Source organism: Nicotiana attenuata, chromosome 12 (genome assembly GCF_001879085.1).
Source record: "Nicotiana attenuata strain UT chromosome 12, NIATTr2, whole genome shotgun sequence".
In the NCBI taxonomy this organism is placed as follows: Eukaryota; Viridiplantae; Streptophyta; class Magnoliopsida; order Solanales; family Solanaceae; genus Nicotiana; species Nicotiana attenuata.
In genome coordinates this window covers 9,158,191-9,168,775 of record NC_032000.1, presented here as the reverse complement: position 1 = coordinate 9,168,775, position 10,585 = coordinate 9,158,191, and positions in this window count along the sequence as shown.

The window sequence follows — 10,585 nt, the reverse complement described above, 5'->3', positions numbered from 1 at the left end:
TGCCTTTTCGTCACCAATTTAACTTGACAAAACTCATTAATTCCTGCTAATTTTACTATCAAAAATACCACAGAATCTTCTGACCCGAAGGAGATGAAAATTGTCGGATAAATTTGTTTGATGGTGTTAATTGGGTGAAGGTAGAATATGGTTATTCAGATTTTGAAAGGCTTGTTCCCTTCAGATTTGAAACGACATGGTGAACAACACCTTCGAGATCTAAATAACCATATCCTACTTTCACCAAATTAACACCACCGAAAAAATTCCTTCGATAATTTTCATCTCCTTCTTTTGAGAAGAACTAGAGCCTTCTCGCTTGGAAGGTGTTGGTGGTGTAGGTTTGATTTTTAGGAATAAAATCACATGAAATTGGTGATGGAAATGGATAAGCATCGGCAAAAAGGAAATCGGAGGATATGGGAGAAAGAAAAAGAGAAAAAAATGAAGAAAAAAAAAAAGAGAAAGATAAAGAAAAAATAGTATTGATAAATAGGATATAGTGTTTGTAATACACTTTAATACAATTAAAGAAAGAGCTAACTAGTTTGCATGGATTCCGTTTCGAAAAGGGCATATATGGACCAACTATGTGACGGTAAGGGCATATATGGATCAATTATGTGACGCGCGGTAAGAGCATATATGGGCTAAAGTATTAACAAAGTTCAAATATGCTCAATTTCGTATAGTACAAGAGATATTTGGACCTTTTTTCGTACTTATTAATCCAAACGAGAATTGAACCGTTACATTATAGTCCTAAATGAAATTAACAACCATTTAATCAAAGATAATGTGCAACAGAAAAAATTTCCTTATGTGACCACTTACAATTAAAATAAATATAAATATTAAACTTTTAACGAGTTTTTATAATTTATTTATTTATTTATTCTATATCTTATTTACCTACATTTTATTTTCATATACAACTCATGCAATATATATATATATATAGCCAATTATTTTGAGTATAGCTATATAATGTCAATAGCATTACCTATGACAATTTCAGCAAATTAAACCACTAAGCCCATTCACTAAGATTTTGGAAAGCCCAGATCTCATAGACCATAAGGGTCCATTTAATTGGCAAATGGTATTCTTGCACAAATAATCAATCATATTTATTATTTATTTTTCTAGTCATATGCATAAATTATTATATTAATTATACAACTATACATATGTAATACATAAATTATGCATGTATATACTTTTATTCTCTATTTTTATTTTAAGTGGTTGGATGGGCGATTATTTGAATTAATTCTTCTTAGCAAAGTCCATAGTTCAAGTTTGAAATTTAGCAATCTTCATATATTAGTTTGTGTGGTGGTTTTTTTTTTCTTTTTCTTTTTCCTGGCTGTGTTTTATTTTTAACCTCTTATAACAATATAATGTAGAGAAAGGTGGTTTCTTTTTCTTTTTTTATTTCAAAATGTGTAACCCATCAATTGAAACACTATAATGTAAAGGGTTGGTGGTTTTAATATAATATATTTCTCGAGCAATTAAATTATCGTTTTTTAGTGCGAAAAAACTAACACTTGTCACAAAATTCAATGTCTATCACGAAAAAGAATGCATGTTATGTTAATGCCACAATCAACTATTAATGGAAAAGGGTTAGAGATGCATTATATTATAACTTTTAACTTGTTTGACCAAGCTTCTTTTTTATCAAAAGATTTAGTGACAAGAATGTATTTATATTCAATTAAGTATATATTGTGCCACCCTTTAATGCATGACATGTTTTTACGTATAATTTTGTTGTTAGTTATTTTCATCAAAAATTAAATTTTAATCTAAATATAATTGGAGATGTTCATTGTCACGCCCCGAACCTGGGCCTGGACGTAATACGATACTCGGTGCCTGACTACATGTGACCGAGCGAACCAACTGGCTGGTTGAATCAACATGTGATATCATAACATACTGAATTCGGAAGATAAACTAACACATGTTGATGTACTGAAAGTCTAAATGATATAAGTCAAATGCGGAGACACTAATATAGACCTGAAACATATATGTAGCAACATTGCTTAACCTTAAATGCCTGTTACTCTGTCAAACAATTACTCTAGTCTATGAAGCCTCTAATGAAGTACTAAAAACACTGACTGTCTAAAAATACTGAAGACTGTAAGGTAATGATAATGCCCCGAAAGAACTGGGGATCACCAAATAGCCGGTACGAGAATCCTAGCGCTCTGAATCGTCAACCTGTGAATTGCACGGGTATGTAAAGCAACTGAAAGAAAGAATTATAAATGCTAAAACTGAAACTAAAGTGATAACTGAAATGATAACTATTGAAACTGAAACTGAAATGATAACTAATAACTGATAATGATAGCTAATAATTGAACTGAACAAAGGAAGCAAGGATATGAATACTTCCTCTTCTGAATGATGAACAACCTGTTTATCTAAGTAAGTTGCGGCCTCGGGCCCAATAAATATGTGCACAAGCTACGACCTCAGACCCAAGTATACGTATATATAACTACGGCCTCATGCCCAAAAATGCATAAAGCATAAACTAGGGCCTCAGGCCCAAACATGCATAAAGCATAAACTGCGGCCTCAAGCCCAAGTATGCATAAAGCATATAAAGTACGGCATCAGGACTAAATACAGGTGTTCAACATTCAGGAATTGAGAATCATACTGAAATATATGATGCTGAAATACTGAACCATACTAAGTTACATGATACTTGAATGCTGAATAGAGCTCGACCGAGACATGTATTCATAAACTGATTATGAAAATTGAAACTTCAATTGTTTATGACATGGTGAGTACTCTAGATTAAGACTCATAGGGAGAATCATGAAAGTCTTCAACGAGTTACGAAGCTAGAGAATAGAAGTTTTGCAACTATTCAAGGAACTAGGCTTAACTATATTTCTGAGGCAATTAGTAACGTGGTAAAAGAAACATAGTGTAGGGAGAATCATTACCATTCCCAAACATAGAGAGTTAGCCTCACATAGCTTAACTTCCTGCTCTTGAGCGTAATATAATATATGTCAACCCTTTTGATCACGCCCAACTATGCCTTATAAAAAGGACAAAGCGGTCGCTGCAAATATAATCCGGCTTACATGTCCGGAGTCGAATCCCACAGAACTAAGGCTTAGATATACTTGTTCAGCATCGCTAAGAAACAAAAGTCCAAACAATTCTCTAATTATAAAGATTATAATATTTATTTTTATCTAATTAACTAACAAATCTAGAAAGCCATAAAACTATCAATTAACAAGGATAAGGATTGGAGTCAAGATTAAGGAGGTCTAGGGTTATGATTTCCCCAATTGTCGGAATCCTTCCCGCTACATTTTCTATAAATTCGCCTAAGTATTCTCTACCGATCATGAGCGCTCTAACTGTCGTAACTCTCTCCCGAGTAATTACCACAATTTACTAGACGCACTCTCCCGAGTTATGCTAGTTGGCTTTTGTTACAGCTCACTTAGATCGCACCCAAGGTTTCGTTATCCCTAATCCCACCTTTAAACCCTTGGTTATTGATTCTTCACATACGCCGGGAGTGATGTTTTTCAACAACTACCTAAATATGCACTCTCTCCCGAGTAATACATACTAAATAGCCACAGCTAATTGAGGTCCCTTCAATTAACCACAAGAATAATATAGTTGAACAAATAGAGAAAATATTACGGCTCAATTATACAAAAACATAACAAGAATTTATCCTACAAAAAGTTCCATCAAAACCCCAGATAACAAATTAGATATTTATAATAGTATGTAAAACTACAATACTAAAAGTCATAACCAACAATGAAAAATAGAAAGAGGAAGGAAAAACTCGTAGAAGAATTCCCCACCTTGCTCCTATTGTGTATCTGCCTCCTTAGGTCGAATATGTGTCAAAAATATGTCCAACACCTTAAAATACCGTCTTTCCATGTATATATTTCAAGTAGGGTCGGGACCAAACAATTATATCTTCTCCTATGCGAAAAAGGATAATATTTCACGTCTGGACTGCCGCGGTATATGGCAAGTATACCGCCTCAGCCCGCCTCAGGTCCGCGGTTTTCGACCGCGTTTTTCACCCTATTCCATTTGGAATTTGCAAAAATACAAATCATGAAAGTTGTATCCCTTTGAGTTAGCTTTCCAACCATATATTGTTTAGTCCAAATGGAGTTCTGAGCCAAAAGTTATGTACATTTTACTAGACAGTGCGCAATATGTCTACTCGATTCTTCGTTTTGTTGCTCTATCATCCGTTGATCCCCGAATATGATCCCGGCTTAATTCCTTGGGCTTTTACGCAGACTTCAAAGCTCTAAATCACTTGAATTTATTCCATAACATCTATATAGCTCGAAATCACTCCTACAAGGCATAAAACACACCGTTAGTGCAAAACACTAACGATTAAAGCGCAAACTCAACTAAAGTGCAGTAAATTTGAGTGTAATAAGCGACTAAAATACGTAATTATAGCCTATTATCACCTTTAAACTTTAATATATATCAATACAAGTCAAAAGGATTCCACATTAGCTATGATACTCGTGTTTTGATCACTTAAGTATTTTATCAAACACTTGGTGAGAATAAAGTTTCATAGTCCTTATTAATGGTGTTTATACACCCAATAACCCATTCTCGTGCTCCTAGATAAATTCTAGAGTCTCAAAAAGTTATAATCAACATCATTCTTCATCACCTATACGGTAAACAACACCCTTAATCAATAGTCAACAATCAACAACCCAAACCTATAATCCGTTCATGTTTTTCTATCAAACCCATCAACTCATAACTCATGAACAAGAGTGTATAATCATTAATCCAATGCTAGAATCAATAGAGGGTGAAGACATTACCTTTTTGAAGTTCAATCTCCTTGAGTTCGAGTTTTAGGGTTCCTTCTCTCAACAATGATGTCCCAATCGAATATCTAATGATATGGAGGGTTTATCCATGTTAATAAGATATTGGAAAATTGAAATTAACTTAGAATCACCATTAAAACTTACCTTGGGTGGTGGAGGGACCTTTAAGGAGTTAGGTTATTGAGAGCTTCCCTTTCTAGAGCAAGTTTTTTTTGTGTTTTGGGGGTGTGGGGACGAAGTAGGGCTTTAAATGACCCCCCAAGTGTGCCCCCCGCGCACCTGACCGCGCAAAATGGCAGTACATTGCCACAAGTGCGCGGCCGCGCACGTGACCCTCCGGGCGCGCATATTGCGCATTGTTCTGTAAAACGCACATAACTTTTTGCACAGAGATCCCTTCGGGCTCCACAATATATAGTTGGAAAGCTATTTCGAAGGCCTACAACTTTTATGTTTCGAGTTTTCCCAAATACATTACAAATTTTTACTAAATCCTTCTGCAAAATAGACCTTTTGTAAACTTAGTAGATTTTATCGAATCTTGTACATCTCACTATTCGTCTTGATTCTAAAACAACTATTTTCACCCATACTCATCCTGTTAAAACTTCATACCTCTCAGTATCAAATTAATACCCATTTAACATATCCACACCTAGTCCGAATGTACGGGGTGTTACATTCATTTTAATTAAACACGTTCAATCACAATTGGAGAAATCTATTTTACATATACAGCATTTTTTATGCGAATGCAGTATAGATCTAGCTATATGGATAACATGGCTTCTAATCAAAGACTTTTTTTTTCCTCGTTGAATTTATTCATAACCTATAAGCCAAAAGAAATTTGAGTTTAGCTTAGCTTTCAGCACTTTTTAGGTTTTTTTCCGAATAAATCATAAAAGTACTTTTAAAATAAATATTTTTTAGCTAAAATGCTCAAAAACGAGCCATTTTCCAAGAATATGGGGGATAGATTCAGATCGTAACGATCCCAATCAATGAAATTGATCGGGGTTGCACTTCTTATGATCAGTATTACTACTTACCAGTGGCGGAGCCACATGTACTGGTTGGCACCTCTTCGTTGGAAAATTACACTGTTTAGCTCGGTAATTTCAGAAAAATATATGTATATATACTATATAATGACACCCCTTAACTTCTTGGTGAGTTTATTTTTTTTATGTGGGATAAACTCATCTCAAATTTAATCTCAAAATTAATTATCCAGTATCTCTCGTACCAAACGAGCCCTTAGAGTTTTAATACAACAATTTTGAAAAGGCTCCAGCTGATCTAGCTAAGCATTCAAAGAACCCTTGAGATTGAAGGGAAACAATCATAAACATAGCTGTATAGAGTGGCCTTGACGAGACATATTTGGTTAAAATATGTAATAAGAATTTTTATATTAGACATTAGTTGAGATTATTCTTAAGTGTTTGCTCAATATTCGTTAATGTTTTACTTTTTTCACGCAATGTCAACACATATGAAGTTAAGGTTAAAAGACGTGTGATAATAAAGAATCGTATTGAAAAGTAAAAGAGACAACAAATAAAAAAGACGGAAAAGATAACATATTTTAAAAGATAAATTAAACAACGCACTAATCCACGTATTCAGTCACAAAGTCTATCGCGTTCCCAAGTACGAGAAGTGTCCTAAAATTGACAATTGAATTCTCACAACATACTAAAAAAGGACAATTATATTGTATATGTTGTTCTAAGAGAATATAGCAAAGGACATTTGGCTTTTGCATTTATCGAAAGGCCATATTTATAATTTAGCAGCCCCCACAGTAGTCTATCTTTTGTGCAATCTAGTCTAGGTAATAAATGACACAATAGTCGTGGCTTGTCCAAAGTTCTAAGTATTGTGTACATACATAGAATAAAGAATTGCGTCCATTTATAGTTAGGGTTATTAAAATACTTTAATATGTTGTGGTTCTATAAGTCCTAGGTCGTCTTAGAAAATTTGGAAACATCACATGCCGATATGGCTTGACTTTGTTTGCCCATGTAGGCTCTCCTGATCTAACTTTTTTTATATTTGAAAACAAGAAATGTAGGGTTTAATAAAGTTCAAGTAGCAAACAGGGGATCGATTCAACAACAACAATAACAAACTCAGTGAAATCTCACAAGGGTAGTGTGTACGCAGATTTTACCCCTAACTTGTGAAGATAGAAAAGTTGTTTCTGAAAGACCATAGTCTCAAGAATAGTAAAATAAAGCAATAGAGAATCAATAGCAACAGCAAGGTAATAAGACAATGAAGCAAGTAGTACAATGAGTAATACCAGAGATACAGGGATACGAAACTACGAGATTAGTGCAGATTATGCCGATAATAATGACATACTGTATAAAAATAAGGGACTAGGAATCAGAAGATATACGACTAGTGCTACTACTACTGGTAAGACAAAGCGAAACTCTAGACTGCCTATTCATTTCGAAAAAAAGGATTTTATATTTTTGTAAATAGAAGTGGATGAAAAGCCGGATCCATAATATTAACTTGATAACTTTGACCTTTAAAATATTATTATTGAACTCCTAAGTTATCTAAAATTTGATTAAGACAATGTTGACGTTGAGTTAGTTGAGCATAAAAAGAGAATATCAAAAAATATGATCAAATCCTTATTTTTGGCCAAATTAGACCTAGAGATATATATTATTTTGTACAAAGTCTATTAGATTCTCATTATTGTATATATGGGACTTTTACACGACTAGCTAGTTACATTCATTGTTTACTTTTCCTAGCCAGCATACACATAAGAGATACTGATTACACATGATTATATACATATTATACACTAATTATATATCCACCGGTCATTGTTAGTTTAAACGGTTGAGTTGACGGTTATTTGGATTAATTCTTCTTATTAATTATATTTGTGAGGGGAGGGGGGCAATAGCAATAGCTATACCTCAATCTCAAATAAGTTGGGGTCGGCTATATGACTTCCCGCCGCAATACTTTAAAATTATCTAAATAGGTGATGAGGTTACTAAAGTCGAGTTAATACTTAAGTTATATACAACATCAATATATATAACTTAAATTAATTTTAAGAAGTATTTTAATCAAAATTGCAAATGGTGGTGATTGACCAAGAAAAAGCCAATAAACTCATGTTTGGACTATATGAATAGCCAAAATAATACTTCAATAGCAGAGAGAAAAAGGCCAATAGAATCTTGGACAAGGTAAGATTCTCAAAGATCAGAATATCTTTTTCTTGACATTGAAGATAAGTTAAAAAATAAGGGAATATACTTGACCAATGAAATAGAAATGATACCTAACATGCATGAGGGACAAGACCTTATTAATTAACATAATTATAATTGACCTAGTTAAATAATTAATATTAATCCAACTTAGTAGTAAATAGAATAATAATAACCATTAGATGCATATTCTTCTATGCCTAGGAATATTCGAATAGCTAGGAACCGTCATTATCGTACACCACTATACACTCATTATATATCTATTTATTTTTCTTTTTAACTTTCTTCACAAATGGATCTAACCAATTGGTGGGAGGTTTTTCATTTTCAATTGGTTTTATCATCATTATTATCGTGGCTAATTGGCTTCTTTGTAGGTGATTGGTTAATATTTGGTTGATGTTGCAAAACAGTATTTAAAGTTGAAGTTAAAAAAGAGTATTTGAAAGCAAAGACAAATGAGAGTTAATCCTATGTACATACTAATTTATTCGAACTCAATAACTTTGACTCGAATCCTGATATGTGTTTACAAATTAATAAATAAGTATAAATAATAAATTTTGAACCAAATAAATTATATGAGTCGTGATAGAATTCCGAACTTTTATGCAAGAGCCGGCAGTAATTAGGACAATCTTAGTATATAACCATTGTGTTGATCAAAGAATTAAAGAATAAAATGGAAAATATTCTTTTCAAGAAAATCACCACAAGATTTGGTTCAAGTCCTCTCTTATATATGATATTGTTTTAACTATTGGAGTGACACATATAATTCATTGAATCACAGCAAAGAAGATGCCTCTAATACAGTGATGGCAAAATGGATTAAAAAAATAATTATCCATTCATATTATCCACTAGAAAATAGGTTGGATAATAAATTTTTTAAAAACGAGTCAAATATGGATAAAAATCATATTATCCACTTAGAAAATGGATAGCTAATGGATAACTAAGAGTTTAACTTTTACATTTCTAAAGACTCAAATTGGGGGTTCCTTGAGTTTGGGAGATTAGGAATTCTCCCAAAAGTGATTATAATAAAAAAAAAAATAGATAATATAGTTACCCATATTATCCGCCGGTTAACCCATTTTCTATCGTTATTAAATATGGTCCGATCGAATAATTTATCTATTTTTGCATTATCCGTTTTCGACCCGCTCATATTCGACCCGACCTACCCATTTGCCAACCTACTCCAATATTTACGTTATTACGTACATGCTGATGTTCTACAAATCTAATGACAGTTAGGTCTCAGTTATGTCTTCAAGTCAAGTAGGAAGCTATAACCGACATAGGTGATCACTTAGTAATTTTTCATCGATTTTTTTTTATATATATATATATATATATATTACTTTTCATTTATATATTAAATCTTGAATAAGGGAAGTTTTTGAATTCGTCACACTGGGTGAAGATATAATCATATGAAAATTCTTTATTTTCAATGAACCCCCTCCCCATACCAAAAATAAATAAATTAAAAGTTCATTTTCCTTTGTATAACTGTAGCTTTTCGACAATATTGATAAGAAACGCGAGGAAAAGCATGTGATAAGAGATGAGTCAGACAAAGAGGAAGAGTAACTTCTACGCCAAATAAAATTTCCCAAAAATTTCAATATGAGATCTTTTACCTATGTGACACATTATAATATGAATTAATAGTAGAAGATTTGCTCAAAAGTCAAGGCTTTTAAATTAATTTTATCTTTGTATTTCTTTGGTTGGAAAGGGTTGGGGATTTTGTTCTTTTTTTTGTCAATTAAGCTGGTACAGTTGCACTACAGCTAGAGTAATTAATAAGAAACATATATTATGAGGCAAAAAGGTGGATTCCAAAATCTGGAATAATTTTAATCTCTAGGCAATGACTGTGATACTTACCTAACTACATTATCTTCATTTACTATTATCATGCTACAAGAATCTAAACTTTCTTTTCTACTATTATTATTTAAAAAGTGAACTTTAAATGTAGTTTTATCAAGAAATATAACTTTTGCACTAATATCTTGTCATGAGAAGATATCTACATGTATCTTTTTGGGCTCGTTTGGCATGAGCGATAAGGAATAATTAATTTCGAGATTAAATTTGAGATGAGTTTTATTCCATATTTGATTGGGATAAAATCTCAGTATAACTAATCCTGACTAATCCAGGGATTAGTTATTTTAAAATTGTAGTGTTATTTTTTGAAAAAATGACATTGTATAGCCGCTCTCAAAATAATAGCCAAAAATATATATTTTTTGTATATTTTTCGAATATATACACATTTTGCATGTCATATACAAAAATTATATATATTTTATTCACTTTTTCGGCCACCAAATGTAAATAATTTCTAACGCTGGCTAAAAGTGAAAAAAATCCTTTTTTATCCATATGGAAGGATAGGATAAC